We start from the raw sequence: 735 nt of genomic DNA on the forward strand, positions 1-735 counted from the left end.
CTGTAAGTTGCTCTGGGTGAGTCAGTGAGTGAGTGGTAAGTGAATGTGAAGGCCTAGAACATTACTGTTTACTACTGTAGACTTTACAAACACAATACACTTAGGCTACAATAAATTTGTTAAAAAATTACCTTTCTTCAATAAGAAATTCACCTTAGCTTATTTTAACTTTATAAACTTTTTAATATTTTTAAAGTTTTTGACTCTTTTGTAATAATACTTAGCTTAAAACATAAGCACACTGTACCAGTGTACAAAAGCATTTTCTTTCTTTATATTCTTTTTCTTATTCCTTATTCTATAAGCTTTTTTTCATTCTTTAATTTTTTTTAGCTTGTTAAACTTGTCTGTTAAAAACAAAGACACAAACACACACATTATCCTATACAGGGTCAGGATCACCAATGTCACTGTCTTCTACCTCCACAGTGTGTCCCACTGGAAGGTCTTCAGGAGAAATAAGACATATGGAGCTCCTATGACAATAATGCCTTCTGGAATATCCCCTGAAGGATCTACCTGAGTTTGTTCTACAGTTAACTTTTTCTTTTTATAAGTAGAAGCAGTAGACTCCAAATTAACAATAAAAACTATAAGGTATAGCCTGGTAAATAAATAAACCAGTAAGATAGTTCATTATCATGTATTATGTATTATACATAATTGTATGTCCTTTAATAGGACTGGCAGTGCATAGATTTGTTTACACTATCATCACCACAAATGGGTAAGCAA

The sequence above is a fragment of the Pongo pygmaeus genome, chromosome 12, assembly GCF_028885625.2.
Source record: "Pongo pygmaeus isolate AG05252 chromosome 12, NHGRI_mPonPyg2-v2.0_pri, whole genome shotgun sequence".
NCBI lineage: Eukaryota > Metazoa > Chordata > Mammalia > Primates > Hominidae > Pongo > Pongo pygmaeus.